The sequence below is a fragment of the Vigna unguiculata genome, chromosome 6 (genome assembly GCF_037176805.1).
Source record: "Vigna unguiculata cultivar grain cowpea cultivar isolate G323 ecotype 2 chromosome 6, ASM3717680v1, whole genome shotgun sequence".
Taxonomy (NCBI): Eukaryota; Viridiplantae; Streptophyta; class Magnoliopsida; order Fabales; family Fabaceae; genus Vigna; species Vigna unguiculata.
Genome location: NC_140797.1, coordinates 19,724,429 through 19,749,611, shown reverse-complemented (window position 1 = coordinate 19,749,611; position 25,183 = coordinate 19,724,429). Strand labels below are relative to the sequence as shown.

The window sequence follows — 25,183 nt, the reverse complement described above, 5'->3', positions numbered from 1 at the left end:
GAAGCGGCCAACCATCATCTATAATGTGCCCACCTGCGTCTCATCCATCTTGCCCAAGTAAGTTAACTAAGTTTCACCACGGGTTTCACCTATAGTAAGAATTGAAAAGTTTCACCTACTCATACTCCAAGGCCTAGTAATCCACCTCAACTTCCGTTTCTGCCACAGTCCAACATAACACCTCAATTTGCATCTCAATTTGGTATGATGGTTATATTTCCATGTTAAAAAGTATCTTACTTTTTTCGTGTATTAATCTAATTATTATGCAGCACGTCACATGAATTCCCATCCTATATAGAATAATAATGAGCAACCTCCACCCCCACCTCACATGAATTCAATGCTTTCAACATCTAAATCTAGTAAGATGTCTCATTTGCATATCATTTTGGTACTTTTAAATTTCATGTATTATCTATTTATTTAGTGCCTTAAGTTAATTTGTAGAATGTTTGAAGAATAGGTTGTTCTCCACTACCAAGACCAATTCCGCACATGAATTTGAATTTGAATTTAATAATCAACCTAGAAATGAGTTTGTGCATGATTCTACATCTAAACCAACACCAAGGTTACACTCTGATAGTGAAGGGGAAGAAAATGTGGATATTGAGATGCAAAGTAATCAATCAAATCATGTATCACGTAAAAGGTCATGGCTTGTTGATGTCATTGGTAAGATTGTTAATTTATTGATTTTTATGTGTAATTGTCCAAGCCATATAGTATTTGTGTTTTATGTTTGTCTTAAACTAACAATATATTTCACATGTATTTTTATAGATGATGAAGGCACACAAGTTAGAAAACAATTAACATTGAATGATGTTTGGTTTTTATCTCCTAGTGAAATGATTCTTGTGAAATGGAATAGTGACAACCAACCAATTGATGATAGTGGAACATTGTTGAATAGGTTTTTAGGTCGTGTTGTAAGAAATGTTAATGCCTTTCCAATCAGCTATCAAAGTTGGAGGAAGATTCCCAATGATTACAAAGAAGATATACTTAAGAAAACCATTCAAGTAATTGACCTATAATTTTTTTATATGTTTTTATTCTTGTTATATTGCAATAGTTGTTAAACTAGTTGTGTAATAATTTTGAAGGCCAAGTTTCTAGTGCAATCTAATGCTCATGTGACATATATCTTGAAATCGCTTAACATAAAATGGAGTGAGTATAGACAACAACTATCGCAACAAAGAGATGATGGAACACGTAATAGAGATGAAATCATTACAATGTGTCCAGAAGGAATGAATAGAGACCAATGGGCTTCTTTTGTTGACTACCGTTTAAATTCAAGGACAAAGGTAATAACAACTATCTTTTCTATTCTTTTAAGTGTTACTTTACTTATTTTGAGTAAGTGTCTACATATATGCTTAGGAAATTGCCCAAAAAAATAAGGATAATAGAAAGAAGAAAACAGTTCCTCACACAGGTGGATCGAAGAGCATTGCACGGAAGAAGGATGAGATGGTAAATTTATTCTTCAATCATTTTTGTTATATCATATATGATTCATGATTTTCTTAAGTTTTATAGGAGCAAGAGCTTGGTCGCAAAGTTAGTAGGGGAGAAGTTTAGATAGCAACACATAAACATGCTAATGGGGAATTTGTGAATGATGGAGCAAGAGAGATTGGAGTAAGCATAAGTTTTCTAAAGAAAAATAATGAATCAAATTGAATGTTACCTTCATTGATAACATTTTGTATTATTTGTAGGAAAAAATTGAAGCATATGAGACAAATACATCTTCCCTTTCGCAAGATATATCAATTGAAGATTCACTAGCTCATGTTTTGGGAAGTAAAGAACATTGTGGTCGTGTCCGAGGAATGGGATTGGGACCTTGCCCTTCTCGTGTGTTTTGATATACTAGGAATTTTCATTTTGGTACATCCTCATCTTGTCCTTCTTATTCGGAATTGCAAAATCAAGTTATTGAACATTCATTTTCATGTTGTTTTCTATAAGTAGGAGTAAGAAATGTAGTATATTTTTTGTTGATAGATTGAGTGTTTTATAATGTTTATGTGTTTTTTACGATTTTAATAATAGATTTTGTTTTAATATAGGTCACTGCATTTGATGACAAACGCCAGCCTTGGCCAAATGCAGACAAGAAGAGTGGTCCTCAACTGTTGACAGGGCCCAAGCTTTTATCTTTTGGGCCAACATTGTTTAAATACTAGATTAGGATTTTATTTTGGGCTTTGTATTTTGGGCCCAGTAGAATAGGGTTTTCTTTGGGCCATGTATTGGGCCTTAGAAGAAATTGGGCTTTAGAAGTAATTTTGGACCAAAAAGGGGAAATGGGCCAAATGGGCCAAGAGTAGTGTGTCTACTCTAGAAAAGCCTGGAAGCTTCTCAAACTTGCTCTCCAAGGATGAGAGTTAGCTTCCTATGGGAAGACAAGTGTGACTTGCTTAGGTGGCAAGTCACACCTTCCACATGCTCCTTTTTGGCTCCAAAATTCAACTTTCTAGACTCCTTTTTCCCTCCACTTTTTGGAGACTCCTTGGTCTCATTTTAGCCTATAAATAGAAGGCTTAGAAGATGTATTTTTCAGCTTGAAATTGAGTAATGAATTGCTGCCCAAATTTGTGCACAAATCTCTTTTGAGCTCACCTTAGAGTAAACTCTTCTCTAGTTTACTCTAGTCTTCTTCCTTAGGAGTTGGCCTCACCTCTCTTAAGAATCCTTTCACCTACACACCAAACTAAACACCTTAAGCTTTTTTCCTTCATGCTTCCGCATCCAACACCATCCATGGAGCCTCCATTCTTCATGCAAGCTTCAATGGAGACAAGAAGAAGCCATCAGCATTAAAGTCACAATTGGATGAACAAAATAAACGACATGAAGAACGTGACAAAATACTTGATGCAATCATGAACTTCTTTTCTCAAAATTATCAAGGTCAATTGCCTCCTGAGTTGACTATGTTCAATCCTACACCGGTAATGTTTAAGACTACATAACTTCTTTTATTTTTCAGAGTTTAAATTTGTAATTATTGTAGGTTTCTTATCAAGGAAGTGTGCCAACTAATACAACAAGTTCTGGACAAAAGGAAAATCATATGTGATAGTTGAAGAATATAATATAATGTGGAAGTTAATTGAATCATTTTATGGTTTGAGAACCATTGCAGTACTTCATGATAGTTTTTGCTGACTAATATTGTACTTGAATTTGAATTTGAATTCATGTATTTGTTATACTTTGATATACACTTAGTCATCTATAAATAATTTGTCAATTTGATGAGTTTATATTAATTTATGTATAATTTCATTAAATATAGATTAAAAAAATAGAATAAATGTAAATAATTGTGATTGAAAAAATATATATGAATACATGATGAAGGATTGACCCCCACCAAGGATGGAGGCACATGCTTAAGAAGACTAAGCATGTTTAGAAAGGAAGTTCACTTAGTTGAATCAACTTTAGTTGACTTGTTGACCTTTGACTAGGTTTGACTTGTTGACTATAGTTGACTTGACTTAAGCCAACATGCTAATCTATGTTTATTTGCTTTGTAAGTTAATTAGAAGTAAGAAAGCAATGCTAGGTGGCGCATGGTGATTGGGGAGCATAAATGATGTGGAGGAGAGAGTAAAGCAAAGGCATAAAGCATAAAGTAAAAGGCATGAAGCAAGTGTACCTATGTACCTTTGGTCTCCTTTGTTTTTAGCACACTTTGGCCACTTTTTGGAGACATATGAGACACATTCTTTGTCTCTTTTTGTGCTAGAACGAAATTAGTCTTGCACACACCATAGTTAGGTCTTTTGTCTCTCATTTTTGATACCTTATTTGACCTAGTTTCTAGAAGCTAGGGTTAGGTTTTTGTAGAGACATCCTTAGGTATCTTTTATTTGCTTAGAGGCCCCTAAACTCTTCTATATAAGGGGTGCTCCTAGACATGTAAAAGGGTTGAAAATTTTGAAGTAAAAACACTCTTGTGTCTCAACCATTTGTGAGAGTTTCCTCCCTAGGGAGTGAATACTTTAAGCCTTATCTTGCATAGCAAGTGGCGGCACACATCCACTCATCTTCAAAGTTGCCATGGCTTCTAGCCTAGCCTTGTAGTGGCGTGCTTCTCACATTTTTAACATTTCTTTCCTTTCCATTTTATGTTTTCTTCTTCCTTTAATTGTTCTTGGTTTTCTATGGTTTATGTGTTTTCCATTTCCTTTTTATTTTGAATCAATCCATCATCTTCTTCTCTTGAGCTTTGTGAAAGGAACTTTCACATCTAGATAGCTTGCTATCTTAATGTCCAGTGGGGATTTCACTTAGCTTTCTTAATCAACTCACACCATATTCAATCATCTTAAAAAGGAACAAGATAATCCTTCATCAATACATAAATGATAAATGAGTAAAAAAATATAATAATAATTTAAAAATCTATGGTACTTTACGGTGGTTTTGAAACCTATAATATTTTACGGAAGTTTTGAAGTCCAGGGTATTTTAGGGCGTTTTAAAACCTGTGGTATTCTATGGGGGTTCTGAAACCTATGTTATTTTTTGGAGGTTCTAAAACCCATAGTATTTTATGGAGGTTTCAAAATCCATGATTGTTTACGGAGGTTTCAAAAATCATGGTAATTAATCGTGGGTTTTAAACCCACAAAACTTAACTGAGGTTTTAACACCTATGTTAAATACAAGAGGATATAAAACCTCAGTTATTGATTGGTGCTTCCTGGGGTTCGTAAAAACCCTGGCTAAAACATTCTCTAGGGATGGTTTAGCGGGAGAAATTGAAACCCCGGGTAAAGAACTTAGTAGAGGTTTTAACCCTGGGTAATGTAAAAATAAACCTCCGTTAAAAATATTTTTTCTTGTAGTGGAAAATGAAGTAAAAATATGACTTTTCAAATTCTTTTTACAAAAATAATTAATAACAAAAATTTGAAAATTGTTCTAAAATAAGGTTTAAAAAGTAATTATTAATTATAAATTTTTTATTACATTATTTTATAAATACTTTTTTAATAAAATATTTTATTTTCATTCATACATATTAATATTTTTTTTCTACAACAAATCAAACTTAGACAATGATAATTTTTAATCATTTTTAAAATAAAGGACAATTTGCTAATCTTATTTTTCCTTCATTTAAATATAATTTTTAATTTATCACATCCATCAAATCACTCACAAACTTTAACAAACTTTACTCTAAATCCACCATCTTACACCTTTAATCCATTTAAAGTGAACAACACTTTAAAGGGGAAGAAAGACGGAAATTCTTCTATTTTTATATCATCTCTGTTTTGTCTTGGTTTGAGGGTGATATCAAGATTACAATTACGTCCGCGATATATTTTTCAGCTTAATTATGAAAATGATGTAAAAATATGACTTTTTAAATTATTTTTACAAAAATAATTAATAACGAAAATTTGAAAATCTTTCTAAAATAAGGTTTGAAAGGTAATTATTAATTATAATACTTTTTATTACAATGTTTTATAAATATTTTTTAATAAAATATTTTATTTTTACTTATACATATTAATATTTGTTTCTATGACAAATCGAACTTATACAATGATAATTTTTAATCATTTTTAAAATAAAGGACAATTTAGTAATGTTGTTTTTCCTTTATTTAAATATAATTTTTAATCTATCACATCCATTAAATCACTCACAAACTTTAACAAAGTGTACTTTAAATCCACCCTCTTACACCTTGAATCCACTTAAAGTGAACATCACAAACTTCACACTCTGATCCATCTCAATTCATCATCCCCCTCTCCCTCCAATCAACCTTCATTGAGAGAGAGGGGAAGAAAGATGGAGATTCCTCTATTTTTAAATCATCATTGTCATGTCATGGTTTGAGGGTCATATCAAGATTACAATTATGTCCGCAATTTATTTTTCAGCTTAATTATGAAAATGATGTAAAAATATGACTTTTAAAATTATTTTTACAAAACTAATTAATAACGAAAATTTGAAAATTGTTATAAAAAAAATGTTTAGAAAGTAATTATTAATTATAAATTTTTTTATTACATTATTTTATAAAATATTTTTTATTAAAATATGTTATTTTCGTTTATACATTTGCATCTTTTTTTCTACGACAAATGAAACTTATATAATGTTAATGTATAATTATTTTTCAAATAAAGGACAATATGGTAATCTTGTTTTTCCTTCATTTAAATATAATTTTTCATCAATCACATCCATCAAATCAATCATAGGCTTTAACAAACTTATTCTAAATCCATCCACTTTCACCTTTATCCACTTAAAGTGAACAACACAAACTTCACACTATAATCCACTTGATGTCATCCTCTCCCTCTCTCTCCAATTAACCTTGAGGGAGAGAGAGGGGTAAGGAAGAGAGAAATTTTTCTATTTTTAAATCATTTATGTTATGTCTTGGTTTGAAGGTGATATCAAGATGACAATTATGTCCGCAAATTATTTTTCAGCTTAATTACGAAAATGATTTAAAAATAACGATAATTTGAAAATTGTTATTAAATAAGGTTTAATAAGTAATTTTTAATTATAAAATTTTTTATTACATTATCTTTTAAATATTTTTTTATTACAATATGTTACTTTCATTTTTACATTTTCATATTTTTTCTACAACAAATCAAACTTATACAAGGATGATTTTTAATCATTTTTAAAATAAAGGACAATTTGGTAATCTTATTTTTCCTTCATTTAACTATAATTTTTAATTTATCACATCCATCAAATCACTCACAAACTTTAACAAACTTTTTTCTAAATCCACCCTCTTTCACCTTTAATACACGAACAACACAAATTTCACACTCTAATCCACTTGAATTCATCATCTTCCTCTCCCTCCAAATAACCTTGAGGGATAGAGGGGGGAGGAAGAGGGAAATTCTTCTATTTTTAAATCATATCTGTTATGTGTTGGTTTGAGGGTGACGTTAAGATTACAATGATGTATGCAATTTATTTTTCAACTTAATTATGAAAATGATGTAAATATATGACTTTTCATATTATTTTTACCAAAATAATTAATAACAAAAATTTGAAAATTGATTTAAAATAAGGTTTAAAAAGTAATTATTAATTCTCAACATTTTTATTACATTATTTTATAAATCTTTTTGTAATAAAATATTTTATTTTCATTTACACATATTAGTATTTTTTTCTACAATAAATTAAACTTATATAATGATAATTTTTAATTATTTTTAAAATAAAGTACAATTTGGCAATCTTGTTTTTTTATGATTTAAATATAATTTTTAATTTATCACATCCATCATATCACTCACAAACTTCAACAAACTTCACTCTAAATTCACTAACTTTCACCTTTAATCCCCTTAAAGTGAACAAGACAAGCTTCACACTCTAATCCACTTAAATTCATCTTATCCCTCTCCCTTCAATCAACATGAGGGAGAGAGGGGAAGGAAAAGGGTAATTCCTTGATTTTTCAATCATGTTTGTTATGCAATGGTTCGAGGGTGATATCAAGATTACAACTATGTCCGCAATTTATTTTTTTGCATAATTATGAAAACAATGTAAAAATAACAAAAATTTGAAAATTGTTATAAAATAAGGTTTAAAAATTAATTTTTAGTTATCAATTTTTTTTTACATTATCTTTTAAATATTTTTTATTAAAATATGTTACTTTCATTTATACATTTTCATATTTTTTCTACGATAAATTAAAATTATATAATGATAATTTTTAATTATTTTTAAAATAAAGTACAATTTGGTCATCTTGTTTTTCTTTGATTTCAATATAATTTTTAATCTATCACATCCATCAAATCACTCACAAACATTAACATATTTTACTATAAATCAACCCACATTCACCTTTCATCCACTTAAAGTGAATTACAGAAACTTCACACTCTAATCCACTTGAATTCATCATCTCCCTCTCCCACCAATCAACCTTGACGGAGTGAGGGGAAGGAAGAGGGAAATTCTTCTATTTTTAAATCATTTGTATCTTGTCAAGGTTTGAGGGTCATATCAAGATTACAATTATGTCCGCAATTTATTTTTCAGCTTAATTATGAAAATGATTTAAAAATATGACTTTTCAAATTATTTTTACAAAAATAATTAATAACGAAAATTTGAAAATTGTTATAAAATAAGGTTTAAAAAGTAATTTTTAATTATAAATTTTTTTATTACATTATCTTTTAAATATTTTTTTATTGATATATGTTACTTTCATTTATACATTTTCATATTTTTTCTACGATAAATCAAACTTATATAATGATAATTTTAAGTTTTTTTAAAATAAAGTACAATTGGGTAATCTTGTTTTTCTTTGATTTAAATATAATTTTTAACCTATCACATCAATCGAATCACTCACAAACTTCAACAAACATTACTCCTAATCCATCCACTTTCACCTTTAATCCACTTAAAGTGAACAACACAAACTTCAGACTGTAATCCACTTGCTGTCATCCTCTCCCTCTCTATCCGATCAACCTTGAGGGAGAGAGAAGGGTAAGGAAGAGGGAAATTTTTCTATTTTTAAATCATCTATGTTATGTCTTGGTTTGAGGGTGATATCAAGATGACAATTATATCCGCAAATTATTTTTCAGCTTAATTACAAAAATGATGTAAAAATAATGATAATTTGAAAATTGTTATAAAATAAGGTTGAAAAAGTAATTTTTAATTATAAATTTTTTTATTACATTATCTTTTAAATATTTTTTTATTAAAATATTGTAATTTCATTTTTACATTTTCATATTTTTTCTACAACAAATAAAACTTATACAATGATAATTTTTAATCATTTTTAAAATAAAGGACAATTTGGTAATCTTGTTTTTCCTTCATTTAACTATCATTTTTAATATATCACATCCATCAAATCACTCACAAACTTTAACAAACCTTTTTCTAAATCCACCCTCTTTCACCTTTAATACACGAACAACACAAATTTCACACTCTAATCCACTTGAATTCATCATCTCCCTCTCCCTCCAATCAACCTTGAGGGATGAGGTGGAGGAAGAGGGAAATTCTTCTATTTTTAAATCATCTCTGTTATGTGTTGGTTTGAGGGTGACGTTAAGATTACAATGATGTTCGCAATTTATTTTTCAACTTAATTATGAAAATGATGTAAATATATGACTTTTCGTATTATTTTTACAAAAATAATTATTAACGAAAATTTGAAAATTGATTTAAAATAAGGTTTAAAAAGTAATTATTAATTCTCAACATTTTTATTACATTATTTTATAAATCTTTTTGTAATAAAATATTTTATTTTCATTTACACATATTAGTATTTTTCTCTCCAATAAATTAAACTTATATAATGATAATTTTTAATTATTTTTAAAATAAAGGACAATTTGGTAATCTTGTTTTTTTATGATTTAAATATAATTTTTAATCTATCACATCCATCATATCACTCACAAACTTCAACAAACTTTACTCTAAATTCACTCACTTTCACCTTTAATCCCCTTAAAGTGAACAAGACAAGCTTCACACTCTAATCCACTTAAATTCGTCTTATCCCTCCCCTTCCAATCAACATGAGGGAGAGAGGGGAAGGAAGAGGGAAATTCCTCAATTTTTCAATCATTTCTGTTATGCAATGGTTCGAGGGTGATATCAACATTACAATTATGTTCGCAATTTATTTTTTAGCATAATTATGAAAACGATGTAAATATAACAAAAATTTTTAAATTGTTATAAAATAAAGTTTAGAAAGTAATTTTTAATTATAATTTTTTTGTTACATTATCTTTTAAAGATTGTTTTATTATAATATGTCACTTTAATTTATACATTTTCATATTTTTTCTACCATAAATCAAACTTATATAATGATAAATTTTAATTATTTTTAATATATAGTACAATTTGGTAATCTTGTTTTTTAATGATTTTAATATATATTTTAATCTAATACATCCATTAAATCAGTCACACACTTTAACAAACTTTACTCTTAATCCACCCATTTTCACCTTTAATCCACTTAAAGTGAACAACACAAACTTCACATTGTAATCCACTTGATGCCATCCTCTCCCTCTCCATCCAATCAACCTTGAGGGAGAGAGGGGAAGGAAGAGGGAAATTCTTCAAATTTTAAATCATCTCTATTATGTCTTGGTTTGAGGGTGATATCAAGATTATAATTATGTCAGCAATTTATTTTTTAGCTTACTTATGAAAATGATGTAAAAATATGACTTTTCAAATTATTTTTACAAAAATAATTAATAACGAAAATTTGAAAATTGTTATAAAATAAGGTTTAGAAAGCAATTTTTAATTATAAGTTTTTTATTCTATTATCTTTTAATTATTTTTGTATTAAAATATGTTACTTTCATTTATACATTTTCATATTTTTTCTACGATAAATCAAACTTTTATAATGATAATTTTTAATTATTTTTAAAATAAATTACAATTTGGTAATCTTGTTTTTTTATGATTTCAATATAATTTTTAATCTATCACATCCATCAAATCACTCAAAAACATCAACAAACTTTACTCTAAATCCACTTACTTTCACCGTTAATCCCCAAAAAGTAAACAAGATAAGCTTTACACACTATGCACTTGAATTAATCCTATCTCTCTCCATCGAATCAACGATGAGGGAGAAAGAGGGGAACGAAGTGGGAAATTCCTCTATTTTTCAATCATGTCTGTTATGCAATGGTTTGAGAGTGATATCAAGATTACAATTATGTCCACAATTTATTTTTTAGCATAATTATGAAAAAGATGTAAAAATACCGAAAATTTGAAAATTGTTATAAAAAAAGGTTTAAAAAGTAAATTTTAATGATAATTTTTTTATTACATTATTATCTTTTAAATATTTTTTTATTACAATATGTTACTTTCATTTATACAGTTTCATATTTTTTCTACGATAAATCAAACTTATATAATAATAATTTTTAATTATTTTTAAAATAAAGTAAAATTTGGTAATCTTGTTTTTTTATGATTTAAATATAATTTTTAATCTATCACATTCATCAAATGACTCACAAACTTCAACAAACTTTACTCTAAATCCAATCACTTTCACGTTTAATCCACTTAAATTGAACAACACAAACTTCACACTATATTCCACTTGATGTCATCCTCTCCTTGTCCATTCAATCAACCTTGAGGGAGAGAGGGGAAGGAAGAGAGATATTCTTCTATTTTTAAATCATCTATGTTATGTCTTGGTTTGAGGTTGATATCAAGATTACAATTATGTCTGCAATTTATTTTTCAGCTTAATTAAGAAAATGATATAAAAATATGACTTTTTAAATTATTTTTACAAAAATAATTAATAACGAAAATTTGAAAATTGTTATAAAATAAGGTTTAAAAAGTAATTTTTAATTAGAAATTTTTTTATTACATTAGCTTTTAAATATATTTTTATTAAAATATGTTACTTTCATTTATACATTTTCATATTTTTTCTACGATAAATCAAACTTATATAATAATATTTTTTAATTATTTTTAAAATAAAGTACAATTTGGTAATCTTGTTTTTTTATGATTTAAATATAATTTTTAATCTATCACATTCATCAAATGACTCACAAACTTCAACAAACTTTACTCTAAATCCACTCACTTTCATGTTTAATCGACTTAAATTGAACAACACAAACTTCACACTATAATCCACTTGATGTCACCCTCTCCTTGTCCATTCAATCAACCTTGAGGGAGAGGGGGGAAGGAAGAGGGATATTCATGTATTTTTAAATCATCTTTGTTATGTCTTGGTTTGAGGTTGATATCAAGATTACAATTATGTCCGCAATTTATTTTTCAGCTTAATTATGAAAATGATATAAAAATATGACTTTTTAAATTATTTTAACAAAAATAATTAATAACCAAAATTTGAAAATTGTGATAAAATAAGGTTTAAAAAGTAATTTTTAATTATAAATTTTTTTATTACAATATCCTTTAAATATTTTTTTATTAAAATATGTTACTTTCATTTATATATTTTCATATTTTTTTCTACGATAAATCAAACTTATATAATAATATTTTTTAATTATTTTCAAAATAAAGTACAATTTAGTATTCTTGTTTTTTATGATTTAAATATAATTTTTAATCTATCACATCCATCAAATCACTCACAAACTTTAACAAACTTTACTATTAATCCACCCACTTTCAACTTTAATACACTTAAAGTGAACAACACAAACTTCACACTGTAATCTATTTGCTGTTATCCTGTCCCTCTCCATCCAATCAACCTTGAGGTAGAGAGAGTGGAAGGAAGAGTGAAATTCTTCTATTTTTAAATCATCTCTGTTATGTCTTGGTTTGAGGATAAGATAAGGATTACAATTATGTCCACAATTTATTTTTCAACTTAATTATGAAAATGATGTAAAAATATGACTTTTCAAATTATTTTTACAAAAATAATTAATAACCAAATTTTGAAAATTGTAATAAAATAAGGTTTAAAAAGTAATTTTTAATTAGAATTTTTTTTATTACATTATCTTTTAAATATTTTTTTATTAAAATATGTACTTTCATTTATACATTTTCATATTTTTTCTACGATCAATTAAACTGATATAATGATAATTTTTAATTACTTTTAAAATAAAGTACAATTTGGTAATCTTGTTTTTTTATGACTTAAATATAATTTATAATCTATCACATCCATCAAATCACTCACAAACTTTACAAAACTTTACTCTAAATCCACCCACTTTAGCCTTTAATCCCCTTAAAGTGAACAAGACAAGCTTACACTCTAATCCATTTGAATCCATCATATCCCTCTCCCTTCAATCAACGATGAGGGAGAGAGAAAGGAAGGAAGAGGGAAATTCCTCTATTTTTCAATCATGTCTGTTATGCAATGGTTTGAGGGTGATATCAAGATTACAATTATATCCGCAAATTATTTTTTAGCATAATTATGAAAACGATGTAAAAATAACGAAAATTTAAAAATTGTTATAAAATAAGGTTTAAAAAGTAATTTTTAACTATAAATTTTTTATTACACTACCTTTTAAATACCTTTTAAATATAATTTTTAATCTATCACATTCATCGAATCACTCACAAACTTCAACAAACTTTACTATAAATCCACTCACTTTCACCTTTAATCCCCTTAAAGTGAACAAGACATGCTTACACTCTAATCCACTTGAATCCATCATATCCCTCTTCCTTCAATCAACAATGAGGGAGAGAGAAGGGAAGGAAGAGGGAAATTCCTCTATTTTTCAATCATATGTCTGTTATGCAATGGTTTGAGGGTGATATCAAGATTACAATTATGTCCGCAATTTAATTTTTAGCATAATTATGAAAACGATGTAAAAATAACGAAAATTTAAAAATTGTTATAAAATAAGGTTTAAAAAGTAATTTTAAAGTATAAATTTTTTATTACATTACCTTTTAAATACATTTTAAATATAATTTTTAATTTATCACATCCATCAAATCACTCACAAACTTTACTCTTAAGCCACCCACTTTCACCTTTAAACAAAAACTTCACACTGTAATCCACTTGATGTCATCCTCTCCCTCTCCATCCAATCCACCTTGAAGGAGAGAGAGGAGAAGGAAGAGGGAAATTCTTCTATTTTTAAATCATCTATGTTATATCTTGGTTTGAGGGTGATATCAAGATTACAATTATGTCCGCAATTTATTTTTCAACTTAATTGTGAAAATGATGTAAATATATGACTTTTCAAATGATTTTTACAAAAATTATTAAGAACGAAATTTATAAAATTGTGATAAAGTAAGGTTTAAAAAGTAATTTTTAATTATAAATTTTTTTAATACATTATCATTTAAATATTTTTTTATTAAAATATGTTACTTTCATTTATACATTTTCATATTTTTTCTACTATAAATCAAAGTTATATAATGATAATTTCTAATTACTTTTAAAATAAAGTACAATTTGGTAATCTTGTTTTTTTATGATTTAAAGATAATTTTTAATCTATCACATTCATCGAATCATTTACAAACCTCAACAAACTTTACTATAAATCCACTCACTTTAACCTTTAATCCCCTTAAAGTGAACAAGACAAGTTTACATTCTAATCCACTTGAATCCATCCTATCCCTCTCCCTTCAATGAACGATGAGGGAGAGAGAAGGGAAGGAAGAGGGAAATTCCTCTATTTTTCAATCATGTCTGTTATGCAATGGTTTGAGGGCAGTGGTGGAGCCACGAAGGAGCGGGCGGGAGCCACTACCCCCCAACTTTTTTAACTTTTTTTTTTTATGTTTTATGTATTTAAATTTTTTTAAATTATATATATTTTTAAGTTTTGTAAATTATGTTTAAATTATGTGTATCATATTAAATTAGATAGTAATCTACTAAAAATTAATAAAAATCAAATTAGATATTTTTTTATTTGTTTTATAAAGTATAATATTTAATATTAATAAATAGTGCAATATAAAATTAAATATAATGAAGAAAAAAATTGTTAAGATAATTTTTATTTTTCTTTACATTGTTTTTTTTGTTTTTTCACGTGTTGTACTTATCTCTTACTCTTATCTGATTACTTTTGTTACTGAGAAAAAAAAGGGTTAATCATAAACTCATTATTTTGTCCTCATCTTTTTCATATCTTCTCTTATTCTTAAAGGAAAAAAAATCATTTAGTGCAATACTTGTTTAATATTTAGCCCTGTTTTTTTATCTTATTATCCTTTTGTATATTTATTTTTGAATATAAAAGAGCAAATAATGTATTATGTGATTTTTTATAGAGGGTTTTAATTGTAATTTGATTATCATAATTTTTTTTAATAATTTATGTCTCTCAATTTTTTATTAGATTATAATAAATTATTTTTTAGTCTTAAACTTGTTTTATAAATAGGTATATTAATAAAACACAAATAAAAGAATAAATTTATTTTTTAAAATTGATAAAAAAGAAGTGAAGATGAGAACAAGACAATAAGGTTGTTCATCGCATAAACATAACAATGATCAAATGAAAGCTTGTGATGACTTTTGAATTGATATGTGCATATTAGTAAAATGCAAAATGAATATTTTGCACATAATATGGTTATTTACATTGAATAAAAAAAAGCTAAAAATGTAGTTATGATTCAATTATTTGATAAGTTCAAGAATATGAAAAAAATGAATGACAATATTATTTGGATATATGTATTTTCAGTTATAATGATAGCTATATTAAATTATGTATTAATTTCTACTGAATTAGTGACAAAAATATTAAATATATAAATTGAGCATATTACTTTGGCTGCCCAGAAATTTTGGCCAAGATCTGCTACTGTTTGAGGGTGATATCAAGATTACAATTATGTCTGCAATTTAATTTTTAGCATAATTATGAAAACGATATAAAAATAAAGAAAATTTGAAAATTGATGTAAAATAAGGTTTAAAAAGTAATTTTTAATTACAAATTTTTTATTACATTACCTTTTAAATATATTGTTATCAAAATATGTTACTTTTATTTATACATTTTCATATTTTTCCTACGATAAATCAAACTTATTAATTATTTTTAAAATAAAGTACAATGTGGTAATCTTCTTTTTCTTTCATTTAAATATAATTTTTAATCTATCACATCCATCAAAACACTCACAAACTTTAACAAACTTTACTCTTAATCCACACACTTTCACCTTTAATCCACTTAAAGTGAACAACACAAACTTCACACTGTAATCCACTTGATGTCATCCTCTCCCTCTCCATCCAATCAACCTTGAAGGAGAGAGAAGAGAAGGAAGAGGGAAATTCTTCTATTTTTAAATCATCTCTGTTATGTCTTGTTTTGAAGGTGATATCAAGACTACAATTATGTTTGCAATTTATTTTTCAACTTAATTATGAAAATGATGTAAAAATATGACTTTTCAAATTATTTTTACAAAAATAATTAATTACGAAAATTTGAAAATTGTTCTAAAATAAGGTTTAAAAAGTAATTATTAATTATAAAACTTTTTATTACATTATTTTATAAATATGTTTTTAATAAAATATTTTATTCTCATTCATACATATTAATATTTTTTTCTACAACAAATGAAACTTATACAATGAAAATTTTTAATCATTTTTAAAATAAAGGACAATTTGGTAATCTTGTTTTTTCTTGATTTAAATATAATTTTTAATTTATCACGTCAATCAAATCACTTACAAACTTTAACAAACTGTACTTTAAATCCACACGATCGTTGCTACAAGATCGAACTTAACGTTTCACTTCTTCTTCCCACACTTGAATTTCTCTACCTCAGCCCAAAGTAAATGCTTATGCTCATGAATTACTTTTCCTTGAAACATCCTGCTGTCTACTGAAAAGATCCAAGCATCTCCTTCTAATTATTGAACCTAATATGAAACCTTTATGCCACTTCATTCTCATCCGCATATTATTTCTCTTTCTACTTAGGAAACATCATCTTACCTAACTGATCCGCAAACTCTGATATGTCTTAACCTCCCACTAGGGATTTGTCGTCTTTTTACACTTCACGATCTTTATCTTTCTTAGCTTGCTCGATGCCAAACAATCTCATTATTTTCTGTAACCTAGGATCTACTAACTGTTTCTCTTCCACCAATCCAATAAAGCACTAGATATGGTCTTATGACTATATCTAATGACACTTTTCCTAACATTGCATGTATCTGGATAACTCTGAACCTCAAAATTGTCGAGATGTAGAACCAAGTTGATTTTCCCCAAACATTGTCGCGCTGGCATACACTGATATCTTCAATATTTCTAACCTCTGAACTCAACTCCTTTTGGAAAACTTGTGATATTTGATCTCGTGAGCCTGCCCTTGAAGCTTCCTTAGTCTAAACATTGATGCTAAATTTTAACCTTTTTATCCAGTCTACTAACCCAAAGCTTAACTTTCCTCGCTCATCGATCTACTTCATACAACAAACCTATATCCCTGAGACAAACCTATATCAAGATTACAATTATGTTTGCAATTTATTTCTCAGCTTAATTATGAAAATGATGTAAAAATATGGCTTTTGAAATCAGTTTTACAAAAATAATTAATAACGAAAATTTGAAAATTATTCTAAAATAAGGTTTAAAAAGTAATTATTAATTATAAAATCTTTTATTACATTATTTTATAAATATTTTATTTTCATTTATACAAATTAATATTTTTTTCTACACAAATCAAATTTATACAATCATAATTTTTAATTATTTTTAAAATAAAGTACAATTTGGTATTCTTGTTTTTCCTTGATTTAAATATAATGTTTAATCTATCACATCCATCAAATTACTAAGAAACTTTAACAAACATTACTCTAAATCCACCCACTTTCACCTTTAATCCACTTAAAGTGAACAACACAAACTTAACACTCTAATCCACCTGAATTCATCATGTCCCTCTCCCTCCAATCAATCTTGGCGGAGAGAGAGGGGAAGGAAGACGGAAATTTCTCTATTTTTCAATTATCTCTGTTATGCAATGGTTTGAGGGTGATATCAAGATTACAATTATGTCTGCAATTTATTTTTCAGCTTAATTATGAAAATGATATAAAAAAAAGACTTTTTAAATTATTTTTACAAAAATAATTAATAACAAAATTTGAAAATTGTTATAAAATAAGGTTTAAAAAGTAATTTTTAATTAGAAATTTTTTTATTATATTATCTTTTAAATATTTTTTTATTAAAATATGTTACGTTCATTTATACATTTTCATATTTTTTCTACGATAAATCAAACATATATAATGATAAGTTTTAATTACTTTTAAAATAAAGTACAATTTGGTAATCTTGTTTTTTATGATTGAAATATAATTTGTAATCTATCACATCCATCAAAAGACTCACAAACTTCAACAAACTTTACTCTAAATCCACTCACTATCACCTTTAATCCACTTAAAGTGAACAACACAAACTTCACACTCTAATCCACTTGAATTCATCATCTACCTCTTCCTTCAAGAAACCTTGACGAAGACATAGGGGAAGGAAGATGAAAATTCCTCTATTTTTGAATCATCTTTGTTATGCAATTGTTTGAGGGTGATATCCAGATTACAATTATGTCCGCAATTTATTTTTCAGCTTAATTATGAAAATGATGTAAAAATATGGCTTTTGAAAACATTTTTACAAAAATAATTAATAAAGAAAATATGAAAATTGTTCTAAAATAAGGTTTAAAAAGTAATTATTAATTATAAATGTTTTATAACATTATTTTATAAATATTTTTTTAATAAAATATTTTATTTTCATTTATATAGATTAATATTTTTTCTACACAAATCAAACTTATAGAATGATAATTTTTAATCATTTTTAAAATAAAGTACAATTTGGTAATTTTGTTTTTCCTTGATTTAAATATAATGTTTAAACTATCACATCCATCAAATTACTCACAAACTTTAACAAACTTTACTCTAAATCCATCCACTTTCACCTTTAATCCACTTAAAGTGAACAACACAAACTTGACACTCTAATCCACTTTAATTCATCATGTCCCTCTCCCTCCAATCAATTTTGGCGGAGAGAAAGGGGAAGGAAGATGGATATTTCTCTATTTTTCAATTATTTCTGTTATGCAATGGTTTGAGGGTGATATCTAGATTACAATTATGTTCGCAATTTATTTTTTAGCTTAATTATGAAAATGATGTGAAAATATTGCTTTTGAAATTATTTTTACAAAAATAATTAATAACGAAAGTTTAAAAATTGTTCTAAAATAAGGTTTAAAAAGTTATTATTAATTATAAAATTTTTATTACATTATTTTATAAATATTTTTTTATTAAAATATTTTATTTACATTTATACATATTAATATTTTTTCTACCACAAATCAAACTTATAGAATGATAATTTTTAATCATTTTTAAATTAAAGCACAATTTGGTAATCTTGTTTTTCCTTGATTAAATATAATTTTTAATCTATCATGTGAGACCCCACTTTCGCTCTTCCCTTTTCTTTTTCTTCTTTCCCTTTCACTCTCTCTATACTTCTGCTGCCACTCTCACAGACCAACTCATTCCACTCCACTCTTTTCCATTTCTGTTTTCTTTGTCCTCTCTCTAAACAAGTAAATTAATCCATTCTCCAATTCTGCAGCAGTAAACAAACCTGAAACAAGGCAGAAACTTCTCCCATAATTGAATCTCCTCCTTGATCCATGTAAGTTAACTCCAGTTTCCCCAATTCCCTTCAATTTTGAATTCTGGAACTCTATCCATGCTAAGTCGAACTAGGATTATATTCTCACCTTGTGAACTTGTATTTCAGCTCCCTAGGTGTTGAAATGATGTTTGAATTGCATGAATTGGTGAGTGTTAATTTGTGTATGAAGAATCTGGGCTCCTGCTTGTGGGAACAGGTTCGTAATTTGGTATTTTCGCCTAGGCAAGTGACCCTCGCCTGAGCAAAAATACTAGAAAACCCACCCATGTTCCTACGCGAAGCCTCGCCTAGGCGAGCTGAGGTCGCTTGAGCAAGAGACACTCTCGTCTAAGCAAACCAGCTTAGCCTGAGCGAGAGTTCGCCTAGGTTTTTATTTTTGCCACTGTTAGAGCCTTGCTCAAGCGAGACTGACTCGCCTAAGCAAGATGGCCTCTCGCCTGGGCTAGATTGTCTAGCTTGAGCGAGAATCACTAAAGTGGGAGGTTTGTTGTTCTATTGTAAAGAATGAAGTTATATGTCTAAATGAAACTTTGCACCATTAGTCTCTTATATGCTTGAAATGTTATGTTAATATTTTGTGTGGTGAAATTTGATGAACATGAATTAAGAGGGGCTGTGGTTGAATGGAATTTCAAGGGAAATTCAGATGAGTATGTTAGTGTGTGTAAGGATGTGAGGAATCCATATTGGTTGGTATCTTGAAACTCCAATAATCATTCACGCTCAGATAGAGCCGAATGGATTATGTCATGAGGAGTAGCAGGAGGTCCTAGTCTTTGAACTTGATCAAATCTTAGACGCGAAGGGGACTTACCTTGGGAGTGGTTGGGTGATAACCCCTTGTGCCCAAACTCTGTAGAGTTTAGAAACCTTCACAGGTGTAAGCCACCAAGAGCTCCAATGTCGCTTACACAATCCGGGTATCGAGTCTAAAATTATATATAATTGAGTTATGTTTTATGAATGATATGTATGATGTGGACTGTATGATTTCTCTGAATTCAATTAGCTTACGCTTCTTGTTTATGTTGTTTTCCTTGTGTGTTGTCCTTTGCAATGATCACCTAAGGTTGGTCTGAGCAAAACTGAATCCAGATGAAGACACCCCTCCCTTGGACAGGAGTTGATCTTGGGCTTAGAAGTTCAGTAGTGACTTTTTGAGTTAGGTTCCTTGGAGTATAAGTTGTATGAATTGACTTTTCCTTGTATAGATCATCTCCCCCTCCTTCCAATCAACCTTGACGGAGAGAGAGGGGAAGGAAGATGAGAATTCCTCTATTTTTCAATCATCTTTGTTATGCAATGATTTGAGGGTGATATAAAGATTTCTATTATGTCCGCAATTTTTTTTTTCAGCTAAATTATGAAAATGATGTAAAATTATGCCTTTTGAAATTATTTAAAAAAAAATAATTAATAACGAAAATTTTAAAATTGTAATAAAATAAGGTTTAAAAAGTAATTAGTAATTATAAATTTTTTTATTACATTATTTTATAAATATTTTTTAATGAAATATGTTATTTTCATTTACACATATTTATATTTTTTCTACAACAAATCAAACTTATATAATGATAATTTTTAATCATATTTAAAATAAAGGAAAATTTGGTAATCTTGTTTTTTCTTTATTTAATTATAATTTTTAATCTATCACATCCATCAAATCATTCACAAACTTCAACTAAATCCTCTCACTTTCACCTTTAATCCCCTTAAAGTGAACAAGATAAGCTTCACACTCTAATCCACTCGAATTCATCATCTCCCTCTCCCTCCAATCAACCTTGACGGAGAGAGGTGAAGGAAGATAGAAATTCCTCTATTTTTCAACCATAACTGTTATGTAATGGTTTGAGGGTGATTTAAAGATTACAATTATGTCCGCAATTTATTTCTCAGCTTAATTATGAAAATGATGTAAAAATATGGCTTTTGAAATTATTTTTACAAAAATAATTAATAACAAAAAATTTAAAATTGTTATAAAATAAGGTTTAAAAAGTAATTATTAATTATAAATTTTTTTATTACATTATTTTATAAATATTATTTTAATAAACTATTTTATTTTCATTTATACATATTAATATTTTTTCTACCACAAATCACACTTATAAAATGATAATTTTAAATAATTTTTAAAATAAAGCAAATTTGGGTAATCTTCTTTTTCCTCGATTTAAATATAATTTTTAATCTATCACACCATCAAATCACTCACAAACTTTAACAAACTTTACTCTAAAACCACCCTATTTCACCATTAATCTATTGAAAGTGAGTAACACAAACTTCACACTCTAATCCACTTGAATTGATCATCTCCCCCTCCTTCCAATCAACCTTGACGGAGAAAGAGGGGAAGGAAGATGAGAATTCCTCTATTTTTCAATCATCTTTGTTATGCAATGATTTGAGGGTGATATAAAGATTACTATTATGTCCGCAATTTATTTTTCAGCTTAATTATGAAAATGATGTAAAAATATGCCTTTTTCAATTATTTTAAAAAAAATAATTAATAACGAAAAGTTTACAATTGTAATAAAATAAGGTTTAAAAAGTAATTAGTAATTACAAAATTTTTTATTGCATTATTTTATAAATATTTTTTTAATGAAATTTCAATTATACATATTAATATTTTTTCTACAACAAATCAAACTTATATAATGATAATTTTTAATCATATTTAAAATAAAGGACAATTTGGTAATCTTATTTTTTCTTGATTTAAATATAATTTTTAATCTATGACATTATCAAATCACTCACAAACTTCAACAAAATTTACTGGATGCGGATTATGATGAACTGAAGGAAAAATATGAAGGCGTAGAAGTGGAGCTTGATGACTTGAAAGGTTGTATTATCCAAGAGCACATCAATGGGTTCCAGAAAGGATTGAGGCAGACGACCTTTTTTTATCATGATATTGATGTAGCTGATACTAGATTTGATGTTAACAAGGATGTGGTGGATGGCCAGCTTGTTAATGAGGCTAAGAGAAGTCCCGAGGAGGAGGTAGAGAAGGAAGCAGCGGGGGAGGAGAAGGATGCAAAAGCTGCTGTGGAGGGTGATGATAACAAGGCGGCGTAGGACTTTTATTGTTTATGATTTGAAACTGGTCACGAGTTCTACGTTTGTAATAATCCGTACATTATTTTACTTTGCTTTTAATATGATTAATGCTTGGTGTATGCTATGTTGTTTATTTGATGCCGATAACTTATGTGATAGTGGTGCGTTAGTGGTATTTATAATTGTGAGTGGGTGTTTTGATGTATGTGATGTTTTGCAAATTCGATTTTTTATTGAGGGTATTCAACCCCGACCATTTACTTGTGGTAAGTGTGGGAAACAAATTAACATCAAGTTAAGGGTGTTCAACCCAGGCCACCTACTTGTGGTAAGGGTGAGGAACTTAAACGAATTAACATAAAATTAAGGGTGTTCGACCCAGGCCGCTTACTTGTGGTAAGGGTGGGGAGCTTAAACGAATTAACATCAAGTTAAGGGTGTTCGACCCAGGCCGCCTACTTGTGGTAAGGGTAAGGAACTTTAAACGAATTAACATCAAGTTAAGGGTGTTCAACCTAGGCCGCTTACTTGTGGTAAGGGTAGGGAACTTAAACGAATTAACATAAAATTAAGGGTGTTCGACCCAGGCCGCTTACTTGTGTAAGGGTGGGGAACTTAAATGAATTAACATAAAATTAAGGGTGTTCGACCCAGGCCGCTTACTTGTGGTAAGGGTGGGGAACTTAAACAAATTATCATCAAGTTACGGGTGCTCGACCTAGGCCGCCTACTTATGGTAAGGGTGGGGAACTTAAACGAATTAACATCAAGTTAAGGGTGTTCGACCAAGCCCGCCTACTTGTGGTAAGGCTGGGGAATTTAAACGAATTAACATAAAATTAAGGGTGTTCGACCCAGGCGGCTTACTTGTGGTAAAGGTGGGGAACTTAAACGAATTAACATCAAGTTAAGGGTGTTCGACCCAGGCCGCCTACTTGTGGTAAGGGTGGGGAACTTAAACGAATTAACATCAAGTTAAGGGCATTCGACCCAGGCTGCCTACTTATGGTAATGGTGGTGAACTTAAACGAATTAACATAAAATTAAGGGTGTTCGACCCCGACCGCTTACTTGTGGTAAGGGTGGGAACTTAAATGAATGCGAGAAGTGAAGTGAAGAATAGTCGTGAAGTTGGGAACCCTTTGTTTATTCATGAAATCTGGGGTGCCTCGTTAAAACCTCCCCGACCAAAACCCTCCTTAGGGAAAAAAGACTAGATGAGGAAAAAGAGTACACCTAGGGTTAGAAGTGTTTGGTACAAAACATGTCCTTAACTAAAGTAAAACTTTAGATGGGATACATTCCATGTATTGCGTATTTCTTCACCAAACAACTACTCTAGTCGATATGCTCCTCCCCTAGTGTCTTCACGTATTCGGTATGGGCCGTCCCAATTTGCGGAAAACTTGGCATTCTTCTTTCTTGCACTGCTAGTCATTCTCCAAACTAAGTCTCCTTTTGTGAACGATTTTGGGCATAGGTTGGCGTTATATTTCCTGGCGGCTCTTTGATTGAGGGGTACACCTGTAGGCCCACAAAACTTCTACTAGTTCTTCTGGCCATTGGCCTTTGGCGTTGTTTAACCGCTTGTGTAGCTCCAATAGTATAACCTTGTTTGCCACCTCGGCCTGTCCGTTGGTCTGTGGGTGTTCAACAGAGCTGGTTACGTGTTTGATGCCCAGATCAGTGTAGAACTTAACGAGTTCTTTATCTATAAACTGCCGGCCATTGTCGGTGATGATGGTATGTGGGACGCCATATCAGCATATGATATCCTTCCAAACGAATTGTTGTACTTGTTGGGCTGTAATGGTGGCAAGCGGTTTGGCTTCTACCCACTTGGTGAAGTAGTCGACGGCTACTATCAGAAATTTTACTTGGCCTTTGCCGGTGGAGAAGGGGCCGAGGATGTCCATTCCCCACTTTGCGAAGGGCCACGGGGATAGTATAGAATGAAGATGTTCTTGTTTCTAGTGAATGAGGTTGCCATGCCTTTGGCACGGTATGCATTTCCTAACGAAGTCTTGGCAGTTGGCCTCCATGGTTAGCCAGAAGTAACCAGCGAGAAGGATTCGGGTAGTCATGGTGTGCGCTTGAATGGTAGTCGCATATGCCCTCATGTAATTCTTTAATTATGTACTGAGCATGTTCTGCCGTGACGCATTTGAGAAGTGATTGGCCGTATCCGCGTTTGTAAAGGTCATCGTCTATCATCGTATACCTAGCGGCTTTAGTTATCCAAACTCTATCGGCGTTAGGTGGAGGGTTACCAGTTTTGAGGTATTGGATGTAAGGGGTTGTCCAATTGTCGGCTTGGTCTTCGGTTAGGTTATGGCAAGTACTTGTGATGGAAGGAGTGAGCAGTGTTTGCTGTAATAGGGATCAGTGTCAGCTTTTTAACTTGGAGCTGACTAGTTTGGATAATATGTCGGCTCTGACGTTTTCGGATCTGGGAATGTGTTGTATGCTGACTTGTTCGAAGGCGGACTGAACGACTTTCCAGACTAGATGGTAATATTGTAGGAGGGTAGAGTCTTTGATTTGGAACTCATAATTTAGATGGCTTACAGTGAGCCTGGAGTCGGTTTTGCATGTTAGCGACTTGATACCAACCTCGTGGGCCAAGGATAAGCCGGCGAGGATGGCTTCGTATTCGGCTTAGTTGTTAGAGGTCTTGAAGGCGAAGTGTAGGGATTTTTTGATGAGGATGTCGTTGGGGCCTTCTAGTACGATGC

General features: G+C 29.3%; 1 pseudogene; it reads left to right on the top strand.

The window, feature by feature from the left end:
- Window positions 1-23: 23 nt before the first annotated feature.
- Window positions 24-24,394, top strand: LOC146885636 (uncharacterized; annotated as a pseudogene).
- The last annotated feature ends 789 nt before the right edge of the window (window positions 24,395-25,183 follow it).